Here is an 18,870-nt window from a genome sequence, read left to right on the forward strand (position 1 = left end):
GAAAGAATCACCGTTTTAGTGCACTGAGAAATTAAACTAGGACTAAAGCTTAACTAAACTGTTGCAAACTGCTTAAGGGGGGCTCACTAATGTTCAGACTGTAAAAGCTTTATCTCCTACACTCCTTTCCACTGGAAGATCAGAAGCTGCAGTCTGAGGAAAGAAAAGTAAAGGAGTTGCATGAAACAAATATGCAGTTTTGAGGGCATCCCTCTTCAGTTCTGCCACCTCACTGCTTTATTTCTCTCATGTTTATCAAGGACAGAAATACTACAAACTGTGTCATTTTTCTTTGGACTGCATTTTGGTTCACAAAAGTATGCAAGCGTCATTCAGATCTTAGATCTTCAACCAAAAGATAAGTTAAGAAAAATACAAAGCATTTAATGTTATTCTCTTGCTTCTCTATACTTTAGCATTCTGTATCTTTGGAAATTAAAAATGTTGTCAACAGTAACTATTCCTCTCATTTCTGAGAGCATCAGCAATGGAGTTTTTTATAAAAACAATCTCTTAGAACATTTATTTACAAACGTAAAAATCAAACTTAATTCAAAGAATCTGCCCTTGTAAAAAAATTTAAAGACTTAAGTTGTTCTTCTCCAAATAAACCAAGTTTGTTACTTTTCCATGTCACCGTTTCTAGCACATCTAAAACAGATCAATGTAAGTTTTCCATCAGTGTATGGCTTGATTTGAATTCATTAATGATGGAAGGGAATGCCCTCTCAGTGACAGAATGCCAGGACTCAACACTTCAAGAAAATATTTTCATATTTACAATATCTGTAGTTTCTCAGTCTTCAGTGCTGTTTTGTTTTGTTTTTTTAACCAGCTAAACATTAAGTTCTGTTGCATAACTCAGCCAATTCCAAAGCAGTTAAATTTTTTTCAGCTCACAAATATAAAGATTATCAAAAGCATAAGAATCCAGAAACCTCTGAATCAATCTATATAAAATAATAAAAAATATGAAAGAATTTAAAAAAAGAAAAAGAAAAAAGCATTCTAAAAGAATAGTCTGATCCAGACAGCTGCAAGTCAGTCAGCAATAGCTCAGCTTCAGAAGTAGTCCAGAGCCATCTCAGTAACATGAAAGATTTATATCACATGGAGAACAGGCACATGCAAACATAGCAAACATTTGCTGTAGAACACCAAACCAGTTTTTGTCTCTGTTGACAGATCTTTTTTCCTTTAGCACAGCAATGGGAAAGAGAAAAAACAAGGAACAGGTGTGTTCAAACTTTCTTCTGTACACTTGTGTCACAGAGCAAAATTTCTCTGCCAAATCAGATCATATAGCAAGAGCTTGACTTCACATCTACAGGAACCTTAAACTACTGTTACTGACAAGCTGCTAGACAGAGAAGTTTGCACTGTGGGAGTCTCAGTATGCAATTCTGCTACCTGGTGCTAATACAAGTGTGGTTTCAACTTGTCAGCAACAACAGAAACAACACACTTTCTTTTTTAAATTAAACAAAAGCAACTGATATTGCCAAGGCAAAAGAACATTTTCCAGCAAATTGTGACCAAGACTCTGCTGTTTGTGCCCAGAGTGAATCCTTCTTTGCTTCTAGCACAATCCCAACAAAAGCCATCACAAGCAATAGAAGAGTGAAATCTCATCTGTTCTTTATTTTCGTTTCTCTAGAGAGCCTTCTTTAGTAGGAGCCAAAATTCACTATCTGTGTGGTGGCTTAAGCTTTCACTAACATAAAAAAACAACATGCTGCCTGGCAAGCTTGAGGGAGAATGTTCTCTTCAGAAGAAGGGAATGAATTTGAATGAGGAGCTTTTACCTTCTGAGAGGCAATATGAACAAAAGCCCAAATCCTTCCTGAAGTACCAATCAGTGACATTGCCAGAAATGAAGACAAGCTAGCACGTAGGTGGTCAAGTTAAGATCTAGTAAACAGGTATGGCAAAGTTGGGGCAGGGGGCATTTATTACTAGCGAAGAAAAACATCGGTTGAGCAACTAGTGCAAATTTCAGTTTAGAAGCTTGATTTCAGTATTGTCATGCAAGTGTACCAAGGACTACCCAAGATCATCACCTACTACAAGTCTGCCCTGCCCAATGTTTCATGCCCAGCCGTCTTTGAGATGCATAACTCCATTTACTTCTACCTTATGAGCTTGAACACAGAACCTACTGCTACAACATCAAGCCTCTTCTCTATCCTAACCCCACAGACCAGATGGTGCCTTATTTGCAGTTTCCCACTCACCTGCATCTGGCGCACACAGCCCTTAAGTAAAATCAAATGCAATAGCACTACAAGACAAATACTGATACAGTACATACCCATGTCCTACCTGCAGAGCCTGTTAGACAATATATACCCCAAGTTGCAGCACAGCAGATTGCCTGAACCCTGCCAAGTTCCAAATCAACTTTAGCCAAGCTGTCTTAAATTACAGTGAGACCTAGTGAGCTCAGTGGCTAGTAAAACATAGTTTGACCACCCAAAGTCTAAATTAAGGTAAGATGATCTCTGCAATTATCTAGGCAACTCAGGGGAGGTGAAAACAGAAAAGAACTTTAATTAGCCACTAGAATGAAGAAATTCAGAGACTAGACTAGATCTTACAGAAGTTACTGCTGGAAGAAGAAACATGAAAAACAGTTGACAAGTACAAGCAGATTAGACAAGTGCCACAGATAAACCCAAGATTACAGGTCTAAGGGCATTATGCAGATCTACCTTGAAAGCAAGGTAAAGAGGGAGAAGACTGGGTCTTCATTTTGATAATATTCAACTTCAGCTTGAAACAAGTTTACATACAGAAATGTCAAAAGTTGAGAAGCCTGTTCATTCATACTAGCATGGCTTAAAGAAACACTTTAAAGCTTTAAAAGATAAATAAAGTATGTTCCCAGGGAAAGGGGAGGAAGTACTCACCTGTTAACTACTTTAAAAATGGGTCTCAATTTTTTGCATCTTCAAAACATCAAATATAGAAAGGTTTTGGACAAATCAGGAGGATCTCAGAAGTTTTCTATTTTTTCTTCTAATCACTGATATTTAGCACTGACTCAGGCTGATGTCTGTTGAGGCTTCCTTTCCTAGACTGGCTCAAGCAGGTTATGCTATCCTCCTGAACAAAGACTTCTACCCAAATGCTACACAAAAAAGGACATAGGCATAATGGATAGCAAGATTCCTACATCACATGATACAATCTGGGAATTGGTTTAATTGTAGTTGTTGAGGAAGAACTCCAATTAGAACACGTTAAATTTCCGGCTTCCTCAGCACCAGATCTGCATATGGATCTTTAGCTATCACATAGATACTACAACAAACAAAGATTAAAACACATCTAAAGTTTTTAAACAGGGTAGTGCTCAAACCAATGGCATCTTGGAATTATGTGCCACAGATGCATCTTCTCAACCAAAGAAAAACAATGTATACATTGACATTAACCCTTGCAGTGATGTAATTAAGAGCATGCTCCCATACACATACCAAATTACTGACACAAGCACAATTAAAAGACGTTTACCTTGTATGAAATCACGACCCAAACTACCTGTCAAATATCTGTACAGAGAAACAGAACAGAAGTTCTGTGTAAAGCTGAACAAAAGGAAGTCACACCCAAAGAAACACCTGTTAAACACTAAGGATTAAGCTGTCTTTAAGATGATCCTATCACTGATAGGATCAGGACTTTACAGTGCTCAGAGCTATTCTGTCATGGTAACTACACAGAAGAAGATACAATATTAGCTTCCACAACTGCATTTTAGGAAGGTTCCAACCTTTACAGTCACGGAAAAAGTTGCCAAAAGCCAGAGTACCAAGATTTACAGAAGAATTACACAACTTCATGGCATGCTTCACTAATGAGACTGTCTACTCCACTCCACACATACGCACCTTTTCAGTACTTGACAAATAAAATGAGTTTGTGGGAATGAGGCATTACACATGGGGATCACAGAGTATGGGAATGGCAAAGGAGTGTCCCAAGTCCCAAGAACCTGAATAGAGAGAGTGAAGATGCTGAACTTGAGCAAATCTCAATATTAGAGCTCTTTCAAATGCTTTTTAGCAGGATGCCAGACTTAGCCTTAGTTTTAAGCTAGACAAGAACTCACCATCGCAAACTTCAATACAGACAAAAAAAGTCTACCACAAATTCCTCTCTTCCTTCCTACATGTTAGTACCACCAGCCCTTTTTTCCTGCTTTACCTCATCAACGATTCTTACCTCCTCTCTCTCAGGCTACACACGCACACTTTTCTTGCACAAGCAACAACTGTAACTATGCCTGTATTTTATAGTTCAGTAGATTAACAAGTTGACACTAATAAGGTACTTTTCCTCAGGGTCAGGTTTGCCAAAGCCTGAATTCCTTGCTGATAGTCAGTCGCTTCAGACTTGGAAGAAAGGCTACTAACTTCCTGGCAAGGAGTTGTTCCAACAGATGCTGCCTAAATCTGTTCAATGCTTTTTATTACTTCCCAGCCAAACTACGGCTCTCTGATGTAGTGAATGGATTCAAAGACTACCAGCAATACAGAACACATATCAGAAGAAAACAAAGTTCCTCCACAGCTCTGAGATGCCTGAAGAGCAAGCAGAGCTGTAGGCTTTCTATAGCTTGATCTTAGGACCAAAATTACTAAGAACTAGATATTACAATAGTTGATTTGATAAGCCTTTACTTTTCCCATTTGCTGTGACCCAATCAGACTACTTGGGAGTTACCTCCTGTATGGGTGACCTATTATCCTACACTAATGCTTAACTACGCCTTACGAGCAAACCTACAACCTATCACCCGCAAAAAAACACATACTGATTCTGGTCTTGTCTAGCATTGGAAGAGAATATGGTAAGGAAGACAGTGTTTGTTTTAAGTACTTTGTGGACACATCAAAGATAGAATACTTTGGAGCAAAGCTATGCACCCATTTTGCTATGCTCCTGAAAAATGCTTTTGCAAAATGTGAAAAAAATTCCATACTGTTGACACTGAATTAGAAGCAAACTTCACTTAACTCCTATGCAAGATATTTTGTCTTTTTGTTTTGCTTTTCTTTAAAAATACCCACATGGCACTCAAAGGTCCAGAATTATTCCGCATGTTATCCTCTTTACTATTTATTTAAGTCATTTAATAAAATGTATTAGTAAGAGAGACAAAACAAACAAAAGGATATTTAACTGAAGAGGGCAGCTTCATCACGATACAAAATAAAACTCTTTGCAACACTTGAGTAAAAAAAACACACAGGGAATGGAGTGGCTTCAAGGAAAGATTAAAGAAAGTATATGAAGTACACAGACTTGTGAAGGAAGAGGGAAGATACCTGTAGGCCTAGAAGTGAGCACAGTTTCTTCCTTCTCTCCTTTCTACACAGTATCTTATCATATCAAACACAAAATTTAGGTATTTCATAAAGGCCACAGCCTCTCTTAATCCTACATCTGTTTTGCTAATTAAAGATACTCAGCTAAGAGTATGAACCTCCCCATCCCACGTATGATTAATGAGCAACGCAGTGTTCTAGTTATCACAATATCTTTACTACCGCTACTTCCCCACTTCAAGTCTTTGCAATAAATCTTCTCTCCCATCAATTATTTCCTAGAACCTCCAATTCTTATTAGCTACCAAAGATGCTAAATTAATTGTACTAAGTTTGGGTCTTTCTTCTATGCTTTTCAAGCTTTATTTGTATGTTTTCTTTGTATTTAAACGCTCCCCTGGAAGAACAGGTTTGACACACAGTTAGCATACTGCATTTTGAAAACAGCCTGGTCTGTCCAACATGAACTTTTTCCATAGAACTGAAAGTTAAATTGTTTGAAAACATTGCTCACCAAACCTGCAGTATGTATTAAGAAACAGTTTCAACTATTTCCTATTAAATGTCTATTTTGACTAATTAGAAAGTGGAGGATATAAAACTTCAACATTGAATTTTCAAATCAGCAGTCTAGTGTTGTAGTTTCAAATATTAAGGACAGCATATGCCATTAGTATATAATGTAATAAATATTGTCATATTAGTAAACAGCTGCATGAAAGTTTCAGGGGTGCTTTTTTATTTCCAAGAAAACTATTTCAGATGTGGTGTAGCAGTGTGTGCTCTATAAAGGATACTTTTCTAATTAAAACAACAGCATAAACATTCTGTACATTCCCAACACAAGAAGGACATGGAGCTGCTGGAGTGAGTCCAGAGGAGAGCCACGAAGATGATCCAAGTGCTGGAACACCTCTCCTATGAAGACAGACTGAGAGAATTGAGGCTGCTCAGCCTGGAGAAGAGAAGGCTCCCGGGTGATCTTATAGCAGCCTTCCAATACTTAAAGGGAGCCTCCAGGAAAGCTGGAGAGAGACTTTTTACAAGGGCGTGTAGTGATAGGACAAGGGGCAATGGCTTTAAACTTAAAGAGGGAAGATTTAGATAGGATATAAGGAAGAAATTTTTCACTCTGAAGGTGGTGAAGCACTGGAACAGGTTGCCCAGAGGAGTTGTGGATGCCCCATCCCTGGAGGTGTTCAAGGCCAGGCTGGATGAGGCTTTGGGCAACCTAGTGTAGTGGAGGATTTCCCTGCCCATGTCAGGGGGGTTGGAACTAGATGATCTTTGAGGTTCCTTCCAACCCTAACCATTCTATGTTCAACAGACATTGAGCCAAACACACCTTTTTGTAACTCCATTAACTCTAAGCTTAATAGTGATTACACTTCCTTACACTCTTCATACAAGATTTAACTTACTACTAAAGCTACAGTACAAACTAAGGAGAGAAAACCTAAACAGCCAGTCTTCAGGGCCCTAGAGCTATCAGTCTGCACTACGCAGTTTTTTAGCTGAACTCCACTATATCTTCCAAAGAGTACCACAGTTCCAAAGGAAGTTAAAAACCCAACTAGATTTCTTGGGAGACATCCTAGTAAGTGTAGTCAGCTAAATAAATTAAAAAGGTAAGTTAGATCCTCTAATCCAAGAATTAAGCCTTGCATACTTGATAGAAGGTAGTTTCCAACTACTACATATATTTATCTAAAGTTCCTACCTTTGAGTATGTCATTATTTCAAGCCCTTTCTCTTACATCAATACCTCAGAAGGTACAGGGATAGAGTACAATTACTAATTTCATTCTAATGCCTGGGTAGGCCATTTTCATGTTAGAATTCAGTACACCAAACTTCGAGATGGTTAGAAATACAGATGATCACGTCTATACAAGTTTATATAGACAATTTAAAACCTGACATTTCAAACCACCACCAATTGTCACCAGTAAAAGTCTCTGAAGCAACCTGAAATTAGATCAACTTTTCCTCCACTCTGCCACCACAAATGCTACTCCAGTCTGTGCAAGCATAAAGAACGATGCAGCTTAGATGACAACCAGTCACAAATGTGTATTTTAAAACTCCCACCTCAAAGCTGAGCCACCAGCCTTCCCAACTTCCCCAACAACCCAGCAAACACACACCAAGAACAGGTGCAACTCTACTTTGTTGCCATAACCTGAAGTACTATTAAGTAGTAACAAGCTACCTTGATTCTGGATGCACCTTGACTTAACTAAACTCAGATATTTAAATCACTATATTCCACTACAGGTTGAGCTTCTGCTTCTGCCACAGGCCTGGACTTGCACTAGTCACTTTCTGCTTTTGATATTGACAACAGAAAGACCAAAACTTTCTGAAGTAGTTTTTTTTTAAAAAGTTAGATAATAGACATAAAGCAAAGATAGGGGCTTAGAAGCCCTAACTCAGCTATGTCTCACAAAAGCTACCTGAAAACCACAGGAAATATAGTAGTTTGCCTCTTCTCTACTTGCTACCTTTGGCGATCTCAGAGCAAAATAAGCACAACACTGAGTCCTTGAATTCCCTGTCCAACTGTTCAAAGCTTAATCATGCAGGGTTAACATCTTTAGAACACCTTCCCTTAAGGGAACTCAGCAGAGATCCCTGTGGGAGCAACTACCTTTCATGGTATAGCTATAACATTTATGGCAATACAGGTAGAGTCAATGGTATAAAACCTGAACACTTATACATACTTCTGTGCTTTGTTTTTTCTCCTCCCGTTAGCCTTTAGCTGGCAACTAGGTATTTTAGGTTAAAAGCCAGGCATTTAAAGTACTTGAATCAAAAGTGATCCAGGAACACAGTAAAAAAGAATTGTCCCTTTGCTTTAAAAAACAAACAAATAAAAACCAAACTACTCTTTAAAGAGAGATCTCATTAGTGTTGATAGTATTTCCAGGAATAGGCCCTCTCCGTTTCTAAGGAGCTAAGATTTAAGACTGGTTCTTTCAAATATTTTTCACAGGACAACGTACCTTCCTTCACTACGTCAGCAGTGCCGTGAAATTGTATTTATTTACTCTATGAAGGTGTGTAGATAGACATTCTCACTGAACATGAGTTTAGCAAAAGAGTACAAGTACTCTTGGTAAGGACTATTAAACTACAGCTTTCCACTCCTGTCAGTTTGAAAGCTTTGTTACAGAAAACACTACAGCAAGAGTATTTTTGTCTAAAGTACTTCCATCTTTTAGACATAGTTGGGCTGAAAATATTCACAGCTATGTGAACGTGCAGTCAGAGGCCCAATGTTGAGAAAAACAGTTGGAAATGACAGTTTCTGTAAGCTATGGGTGCTTAAACATTTGTAACACTTGAAGGCAGGCAGTAATCTTCAACTTGTGATGGAATTACATCTTGAAACCCTAATTCCATAATGACAGAACATCACTAGATTTCAGAAGCGAAATTTTTTTTGATGGCAGAACTCTGGACACTTGCTACTATTTTCAGGCTTACAGAAGAGAGGTCATTCGTTATCTTACTTCTGTTTGTTAAATCCAAGACTATTAAAACAACCAATTGCTGCTAAATAGCATCCAAATAGAATACATCACTGTATGAGTTCAGCAGAAAGTATTTGTAATCAGGAACAGACTATTACCCATAGAAGGAAACTATGAAATAAGATTCAAGCTTTATTATTGTTACAGTCTTGCTTACTTCAACATAACTACCCAGGTGATACGGTTATCTAAAGCCAGAGCTGTTCCCTCAAAACTCCCATTCTTTCCAAAACTGTCAAAACTGTTCCCTTTCCTCTCCTCCTTCCCTTCCCCAAAATAAGTATGTGCCAAAAGTACGGAAAAGTAAATTATACTAATGAGACACTTGCAATGCTATGAAGTAAATAGCAAGCAGCGTCAAGATCCTACACCTCAGTACCAAAACCAAAAAGTTTTGCTCTAAGACAAGCCCTTGACTACATGTTTCAGTTACTCAGAGTGATACTGGAGGGGAAGTGGGGAGGGGAAGGAATGGAGAATGAACCAATGCTTAGGTATATGTACACCATTACAGAGTAACTGAATATTCTCCAGTCCTTTTGTACAAGAAGTATTATCTGTAATACTCTATCCCTTCACAGTTGGCCTTGGTCACAAGAGATGAATTCCAGTTGAAAGAACAGAAAAACGCTCTTACAGGAGGTGACTAATAAAGCCTGTATTATTTAGCCTGGCAACAAGGTGGTTATAAATGCTTTCTGTAAGTGCCAAGGGTAAAACACCAAGAGAAGAAAATTACTTAAAATGAGAGGATAGCATTGATACAGTTAGCAGGCAAAACAGTTATGAGAAACTTTCAGGCTGGAAATTCGATGATCTTAAATTTCAAGAAACAACATTCTGAAAGAATCTCCCAGGAGGACTGAAGAATTAAAAAGCAAGTATGAAAACAAAACCAACACATGCACTTAGCTGCTTTTTAGATGACTGCAAGTTAGAAACTTAAGTGATGTACCAACAATATTAGCAGATTACACTGTCGACATTATGAAGTCTCTCACTAAGCTTATTCCTAGATAGCAGTACTTCACTGTCTGTACAGACAACTGACAAATACCAAAGTTGTGTTGATCTACTAGGCCAACCAACAGAGAGATCAGAGGCTCATGTTGCTCATGACTGAGACATTCACGCACAAAAAGTACTTTAAAGGCTCAGTTCCTAGAAAAGGCTAGTATCCCCACTTCGATCTTTTTTCTAAGGAAGTCACTGGAACATCGTTCTTGTTATCATAGCACCTGTTTTCGTTCTCAGAGCGTAAAAGAAGTCCGAGAAGACACTGCAAGGAAGTAAACTCATATAATCTGCAGTTTGTGAAGCTTTTCTTGTCCTGTCCCATGGTACCCACCACAGACTCTGTTGTGACTAAGTAAAGAAAAACTTGTCCCCACACCTTCTGCCAGGAAGGAGTGGGGGAGGCAGGAGATAGCTCTCCACAAAGCAAGTTACTGCAGTAAGCAGTAAGTTCTACGATTTAGAAATAAAAACCCACAAACCATACACGACACTTCTGGATTGCGTTATTCTATGCAGAGGTTGTTTATCTAGCTTGATCCTTCTATTGCTGTGTCACTCTGTGGCCATATGGTCATGTTTGATATCTCCCAAATGTGTGTGTGTGGGGCGGGGGGGAGGGAATATGCCAGAGTTGATACAGTCAGAAAACCAAACCAGCTACTTGATTTTTTCGGAAGAGCTCCATGTAGAACTAAGCAGACAAAAAACACAGGAACAGTAGGAAAGTGTAACAGAAATTTTGTAATTGAGTATTAACAACATTCAAGACAACTGATATTTCAGAATGAGTTCCAGAACAGAGAAAGTCAAAATGCTAACTTAACTCTGTTATATCAATTAACAATATCACCTGCTATCTAGTTTTGATTTGTCATTTTACTGAGCTCACTTTCCAAATAGCCTGACATAATTTTGTTGAAGAAAAACAATATTGCAAATCTAAAAATCTGTAAGGAAGAAACCATTTCCTAATTGAAGAGGAACAGTTTTTAGATGAAAACACATTAAGCAATTTTGCAACACACAGCAACCTACTTGGCTTACTTCTGATGAAGTTTTTAAAATGCTCCAACATCACTAAAACAATTGCTTTAATAGCATACGTGAGATCTAAGAATTCCCAGTAATTTCAAGCAGCATGAAACTGGAACAACAAAACAGACACCACAAACAGAAGAAACATTAGTTTAGAGCAGTCAGACCACTAAGAACAATTTGAGGGAGTTGACAAAGTAGTTCTGGTGACACTACAGGTGTTGCCTAGGGAAGCAGGGAAGCATAGTTAGAATTTAAGTGTAACATCTCAATCTGATAGAAACTCAGACTTCATCTGAACAAAATACCTGAAGTAGAGTTTTGAAAAACAGATGATACAATTACATTAAGTTTATCCATTGATTTAAGTTACCTAATAGAAATCTGTTTAAAACTAGAACAATAGTTTTAACAGCTTTTGGCTAAGTCTCTGACAGAGGAAAAAGCCTGATGCACTCAGGGAATATACTTTTCTCCAGACAACCTCTGGAAGCAATAAAGCATAGCAACAAGTGTGTTCATTGCATTGTATTTTGAAACTGACAGAGCAACAAGTGTGTTCATTGCATTGTATTTTGAAACTGACAGATTGAGATTACTTTATTTGTCACTTCAGTGGAGTTTCACAGGCAGCTTTACATTTAAGTGTGCTCTCCAAAATTAACTCATTACTGTGTTTGTATTTACCTCAAGTTTCCAAATATACAGTTCTCAAGTTCTAGCTTACTTGAGTTCATCTGTATAGAGCAGTTAAATCAGAATCAGTGCCCATTCTGTTCCAACTTCAGTTCAGTTTTGGCAGAAGGTCAACAACCCCTAAGCTATTAAACAAAGAAAAAATCCCATCCTTACTACTGTGACCATAGTGCTCGAGCATTTAAAAATTAAATGAAAGGCATTTAAGTGGTAACATTTCTTTACATACCAAATTCCACAAAATTCATCTTTCCTCTTCACAGTTAACTGAAGAGAGCTCAGTTTCCACCCTCTTCACGGAGTATTTAAATTTGCAGATTGAGGTGTGCAACAGAATTTCTCTTAACAATGCTTCTTCCAATTCTAGTTATTAAATGCTATTGAAAGTTTTGAGCTGAAGTCCTGTTAAGAGCCTAGCATAAAACATGGCTACGATCAGTTACAAGTCTACAAATGCTTGAGGTAAATGGGAAAAAAAGAGTATGCAGCAGAACTACATCAACTTAAAAGCTGTCATACAAAAATTTGAAGAAAGTATATTTGCTATCTTATTTTTGGCCAAGAAATATATTTGTTCTTCCACCAAGTTTTTTGTAACTGAGTAAGGGAATGAAACTAGCTTCTTGAATCCATAATCTTACAGTATAACACAGGTCTTCATTTTTATTACCAGCATTTTATTGTAGAAAGCTATCTGCTAGATAAATAGGGCAGAATACTACGAAGGTATGATATGACAGCACACATTGTCATTACATAAACATGAAAAACATTGTGGAATAAACAGTAGCAGACCTTTCAAGCACAACTTTTAACACTTGGAATCGTGTTATAAAGCTTGCCAAAGTTATGCAGCTTCCATCACTTTCTTTAAATGAGATACAGTTGAAATGGTGTTTTCTCCAGAAATTTTCTAATTAACTTCAAATTAAGTTGCATTTTTATGTAAACCAATGGTACTCCTGACCCTTCCATTACTTGCATCCAATTATTTTGACTACTGTGTTAGATAAAGATCTGCAACCTACCTACACAGCTTCTTCTCAGGTGCTATTCACTCAGGCTTATTCACACAGGCTACGATTGTCTGCCTGCTCTTGTTCAAGTTAGCATTTCCCACCTTCCCCTCACCTCTTTACAATGGATGAGTTCATTGCGCTATTACAACTGCAGAAGTCCAAACAAGTGAAGTCTTAAAGAGATATTACAGGTCCCAGTCAGTAACTTGATTATAATGGAGTATATATATCCTCAAAACAAAGAAAGTAAGGAAGAGTTCCAAGTTTGTATTGAGCATACAGCCTATTAACATGCACCTTCAGTTACTTTCTTCGTTAGCTCTCTTAAACACATAGCCACACCTCATCTGTGACCAGAAGGTTCAGTTAACATTGCACACACCTTCCAGGAAGGGACACTCTTTATACTGAATAAGCTAATTATATAAGGGGTTCAACATTAGAAGACACAGATTATTAACGTGGATAAGATGCCATCTTCTAGCTGTGATGTTAACCGCATCTTACAATATTATCTTGTCCAAAAATAGACATCTACCACAGATTCATATTCCACAAAGGTATATGATGCAAAGCCAGCTTCTCAGTAACTCCAGGAGTTAAAGTAAGCATCTAATCATTACACCAGCATCAAGGACATTTAAAGCAAGTCCCTTGATTGTTTGGGAGTGGAAATGTGTGTGTTTTTCCTTTTCTTTGCAGCAGGGTAGGGGAGGAGGAGAGGGAAGCAGACATGGGGGGAATGTTGAAGTCCACCATCACTAGTGTTACTATGCATTGTTTACATCTTTCCTTTCTTAGTGCCTCAATTAATTTATAGTGCTCCTAAAAAATTCCTGTTTTCAACTTAGAAAACACTACATGAAATTGTATTTTTTATTTCCACATTTATTTATCTGTACTACATCTAAACAGTCTTAGACTAAGAAAGAAGAAACAGAACAGACTTGAAGCACATAAAATCATATAGAGAGCTCATTTCTCCTACCTAGAGTGGATAAGGCAAACTATAACCACCTCATAGCAAGGCCATGGAGAAAGATGAGGGAGAACAGAACAGGAGGCATGCTTTCTCAAAGCAAAGATAGCATAAGACCAGGCCTAGTTACCTTGTATGTATGTACCAGACGACCTATGAAGGTTTGTCCCAGGCCTATTTTTCCTAATGGTTTTTACCTTTAGGAACTACGCCTAAAAAAAAAGTAAAAATAGTTTATTACAGTTACTGCTCCACATTTATAATAACTTACATTAACCATGCTTTAAAAATACAACAGTAGTCAGCCACAAATTTGAAAGAGATGCACATTGCTGTTATTGAGTCTAATGCCCATCTCATGACTAGACAGCCTTCTGAAAGTTTAACCCCTTTGTCCTTACAAAACACATGTACATCAGAAAATAAAGAACATGTTTGTATTCCTTCATTTCCATCTTTACAAAAGTCTAGCAAATAGTTGCCCTTCTTTATGCTAAATTAACTTATTCAGATGTCATGCGATAAAACAAGGGTTGTCAGTAACAAGCTACTCTGAAAGCAGAATAAACATGAAGTATACCTCGCCCATCAGATCTTAAAAAAACATTCTTGTTCAAGAAGTACCAGGGACCTCAGCTTCCATTTTGAAATACCAAATTGCTCCCTACAACTCAAGGTGAACATTCCAGGAGGTGACTCAGACCTTTTCATATCTTTTAAGAAGGTCAAATCTTTACATTTCAGCACGTGCACTTCATTGTGGATACCATCACAAAGCAGACCAATCTATTTAGAAAACACTGAGAAACTGTGATCTCCCCCTGCTCCCTGACACGGTATCATGCTACACATTATAAAATCCTTCCACTTTCCTCTCCATACATACCTTTGTAGGTTTGTTGGGTATTTTTCCTTTATCACTGAAGAAGATGGAGCTATTTTATCAGTACAGTGATCAATGAAAAAGTCTTTATTCAAGAGTGGATGAAGTCAAACAGTGAGAAGGGCCAACTGATGTCCAGAGGTCCTCTCCAAACTGGCTTACTCTTATGAATCATGACAACAGAGGCTTTTTTAGAGAAACTGAAAGCAACTATGGCTTGAACACCATTGCTAGTACTTCTCACACATCTTCAAATCCAATATTATACCACTGTGATTAACTTTCTTGATATACACCTAACTTTTCCAGTTTTTCTTATATGCAAGTTGACTATCTATTGCTCTTATACATGGTAGTTTTCTGCCATATTTGTACTCAGTAAGCTCCTGAGATAAGTAAGACTGGCAACAGTCAGTATATTGCAAGACAAGCCTTATTATAGACAGTGAGAGTAAACAGATTGGTTATGTGTGCTCGAACCCTGGCTGCCAGACAGAACTAAAGGAGAATATGACTGCGTATTTACGGTTAGATTCTACCAACTTGATGAGAAAAATTTTATCACATAGCAGGACTATGAGGACAGCTGCTCCTCAAAACTAACCTTCGCACTAAAGTAACCATCACTGGTCTCTGAAAGCATGCAGTGGAGAATTTAGCTGACTTAGTGCTGGTTTTCACACTGATTGTACACTTGATATCATGCGTAGCTAGAAATTTTCTATTTACAGAAGATTGCTGAACTCATGTTTTCAAGATAAACGTTTTGTTAAAAAAAGACATCCCAAAACAAGCAGCTACATACAAGCATTTTGTCGTGCTTGAACACCAGTGAGTAGTCTGGAAGTAGTTTTGCTCCTTGAGAAACACATTATTTCATGTAAATTGAAAAAAATACCAAGAGGAAAAAAAAGAAAGAGTTAATGTGACTTTGTTTTGCAGTCATCAACCTCATGTCTCGAATTAAAACCCAGGTATGAAAACGCTCAGGGTTCATAAACTGTCACAAATCTGCTATGATACTATAAATAGATTAAAACATGAAGAGTAAATTCAAAGTAAGCATTACTTCTTCAGAAAAACAAACCACTGACCCAAAGGTAATCAATCTAGTTTTCTACCAAAGAATTCAGATGTACTAGTACCTTCAGAGTCAGTACTGAATGGGGCAGTGACAGCTTGATGAAAAAGTTTCCACTATTAAGGATGTCAGAACCCAGAAAATGTTTTATAGGGAGTGTTAGTAATTTGACAACTGATGAACAGAACACAGATCATCCAACAGGCCAATGGGAGATCCCAGACACATTCCAGGTTAAATTTTTGACAATGTGATAGTACACCATGCTGTACAACTTTGGGATTTGATTATAATTTGTCACAATAATTTAGTCTCAGTGTGTGACAGAAGACACTCATGATCAGAAGTGTTCTACATAATGCTTACTAATTAGCTTGTTAGAAAATGCAGTATCATCTATAAATATAAGATTAACATAGCTAGTTCTGAGATTCACTTACACTGCAAATTAAGTACTAACACACAGGTTAGTCAAACAATAACTTTCCTACTCATGCTTGAGCTTCACTGCATAGAAACAAAACTAATTCAGTCAGGTTACCTTCCTGGATTGTTGCAGAGTAAATAACTGCACTTATCAGTTACATAAGGACCCACGCAAAAATTTGTCATGGCTTCATTCATGACATTAAAGTCAACTGTATTACATTTTTGCTAAACTGGTGCAGAAGGACTACAGTGTCTTTGTTGCCTATAGCTCTGGGCCTCAAATTTAGGAAAGATTTTATAAGAACAAGTTTTTCTTACAATTTTTTTTTAATATTTGCATTGTAGGTTTGAAGACAAATAGTCAAAATGCAATATAAACAGAAAATAAAAAAATCAACTTGTGCATGATTCCTGATTGAGAATGACAGAACGATTACTCATTTACTGGGAAGATACAAGTTGTTTTCCTAGTGGTCACTTTGGCCTGAAGAACTTTTGTAAGACATCAAAAGACTCCATTTTCATAAGCCTCTTAGTCAACAGGTCAGCACTCCTACTGAAGTAGATCTGCTATATTACTAAGTAGTAATGCCACACTGTGGATGACCTACAATTTTTCTACTAATAGCTAAGACCTGTTTAGGCTCCTACCTATGAAGCCACATGGAGACAAAAGAATATTGAGTCTTAAAAGTTGTCAGTTCAAGCTCACTACTCTTAATTTTCTCAGAGACCCTAGCAGCAGAAAAAAAAAGAAAAAACACACACCACACACCCAAAAAACAACAAACCCACAGCCCCCAGATTACCTATATTTCTGCCACAACAACAGAATACACCAAACAATAAAAACTAAAAATACCCTTCCATTTTAAGATCAAAACCAGAATATATACAAAAGAGTCATTCACAATCAGTTACATTTTACAAACAGAAACTACAAGTTAAAAACATGTAAGTTTCTGAAAACTAGAAGCATTATTTACAGTATTTACTCACCAGAACACTGCTTTTAAACGTCTTAGTTCAAATATAACATTAATTGTTAAAATGATTAAAATATTAGCTGGAAAAACTGAAACACTAATATTTTCATAAATGCATTTCATTCCTATCAATATTTATTACATAGGCTACCAAACAATAGAAAGGTATACAGTTATTTTTCAAGTACCACTTTCATGTTCATTATGTGGGTTTTTTTATACATATAAAATAAAATATACTTTTAAACTTTTAGCTTAACAAAAAACTTAAAAACCTGACAAATCTGTTTGAGCAGAAATTAAACACCAAAAAAAAAAATCACTCCTGTACAATTAGAAGTCTAGTCTTGGGTGTGGGAGGACAGAGAGAGAGACAGGGCTGAAAAAAAGAGAATATACTAGAGATAAACAGCAGTAATCACAGCAATGCTTGCTAGCTTTTAAAGCCTTACAAAGAAAGTATATCCACAGTGACAGTTCCCCTAAAAAAACCAAACTGGTAACATTAATTAAAATTCAAGTCATTAGAATTCCTCTTCTTTCTCATTATGAAGGATGTACTTCATATTTGTCAGGTGGTAACTACTCAACTCCTCTTTCTGAGAGGCTTTGAAGCACCAGGAAGCTCAATATTTGTAACACACACAATATGTAAACTATGAAAGTCATCCCGTTTGAGTAAAATTTTGTGTTATCCTGTTAGAACCTCTGGATCAATGTTATTTCTGCTGAACAAGGCAGAAAGAAAAAGAAAAAACTGAACAATCTTTTGGAAAAAAATATTTCAAATTAAAATTATTATTGGATTGCTACACATAATAAAATCACTCTCAAAACAAACTGCACACATTCAAAAAACGTTCCCAAGTTGCATGCCAGACTTACGGAATAAATTTAGGCCAGTACCAAGCACTCATTTCTTCCCCGTGTGTAAATGCGACACAATCAGGCCTCACATGCAGGCCTCTCTCCCCGATACAGGCAGGACCTTTGTTCGATACGTCGATGTTTTTCCCCCAAAGCCCTTGACATAACTTTCCATTCTTTCCCCTATTATTTTCCGGTTCACAGTCTAGACTTTCGGACTCCCGTCCTGTGAAAACCCCTGGCTGTGGAGAAAGCCAGTGCACTGGCAGGGGGGGGAAGGGGAACAATAAAAAAGTTGAACAGCAGCAGGAAGACGGGCCTACAGGTCTGGCGAAAGCCCCGGTATCGGGTTGTTTCCCAGCCCCAGACAACCGGAGCCGGTACCAGAAGCCGGCTGGCGTCGGTGCTGCCAGCACCTCCGAACTTCTGCCGCTCCCCAGCCCCCCCAGCCCGCCGGGGAAGGGGAAGAAGGAAGAGCCAGGCAGGAAAGGCAGAACTCAGCGTTTGATCAGCCTCCAAGTACGACGTATTATGCAAGCGAACGCGAGGACCAAGCAACTTGCTTCTCGACTGAGAGCAACAAAAACAGGAGCTCTAAAACATTAACTGCGAAAATAACCCCTCTCGTGGGGAGCCAGCGCTGGAACTCCGACCTTACAGGCGCCTCCATTCTCTTCCCACCTTCCTCCTCCCTCCCCCAAAAGCTTGTGAAATATGGACGTCGGCCGATTATTTAGCATTTTCGTCGAGCCGGGCAAGGGGGAAGGAAAGAGGAGTTGCTATTTTTTCCTTTAAGATATTCGATAGCTCCTTTAGAGGCGGGGGAAAAAAAAAAAAAAGAAGAAAGAAAAAAAAAGGAAAGAAAGAGCTATTAGGGAAAAGGGGGCCAACAGGAGTGGGGGAGGGAGAAGAAGGGGAAGGGCATACAAATCGGTACGGCAGTGTCAACACTGACACTGCCCTTTTGTATCAGCAGCTATACAGGGCCAGAAAGGGGAGGCCGCGC

At 38.0% G+C, this 18,870-nt stretch overlaps 1 protein-coding gene across 13 annotated transcripts in view; it reads right to left on the reverse strand.

Annotated features, from left to right (window-relative positions):
- TRIP12 (thyroid hormone receptor interactor 12) overlaps nucleotides 1-18,870 on the reverse strand; it is an 84,216-nt gene that overhangs the window by 64,753 nt on the left and 593 nt on the right. For 9 of the 13 annotated variants that reach the window (XR_015222394.1, XM_086617974.1, XM_086617971.1 and 6 more), the window contains exon 2: nucleotides 13,749-13,830. The exons of 1 other annotated variant lie outside the window; for it this stretch is intronic. The gene's annotated coding sequence lies outside the window, so the exon portion shown is untranslated. Of the gene's footprint in view, nucleotides 1-11,611; nucleotides 11,652-13,748; nucleotides 13,831-14,504; nucleotides 17,073-17,882; nucleotides 18,127-18,870 lie in introns of those variants that run through there. 3 more of the 13 variants (XM_086617965.1, XM_086617963.1, XM_086617967.1) reach the window with 3 other exon arrangements.

This window comes from Tauraco erythrolophus, chromosome 11, assembly GCF_009769465.1.
Source record: "Tauraco erythrolophus isolate bTauEry1 chromosome 11, bTauEry1.pri, whole genome shotgun sequence".
Taxonomy (NCBI): domain Eukaryota; kingdom Metazoa; phylum Chordata; class Aves; order Musophagiformes; family Musophagidae; genus Tauraco; species Tauraco erythrolophus.